Here is a 203-nt window from a genome sequence, read left to right as displayed (position 1 = left end):
TGTTATTCATGAAGGTTCTGAACACGCAGTGAAAGGGTTGGCAATGAGCACCCTTATCCTACAGCTCCAGATTTTCACATAATAGGACAAAATCTCTTTCCGCCCCGTTCTACATATTCAGTAAACACAATAACCAATTGTTCCTAGACGCAACCCCACAAAGCCTCATTTACAAGATGATATATCAAGTGTGATGTACATTG

The sequence above is a fragment of the Engystomops pustulosus genome, chromosome 10 (genome assembly GCF_040894005.1).
Source record: "Engystomops pustulosus chromosome 10, aEngPut4.maternal, whole genome shotgun sequence".
NCBI classification, from domain to species: Eukaryota; Metazoa; Chordata; class Amphibia; order Anura; family Leptodactylidae; genus Engystomops; species Engystomops pustulosus.
The sequence above is the reverse complement of the archived record's forward strand: the minus strand, read 5'-3'. Positions refer to the sequence as shown.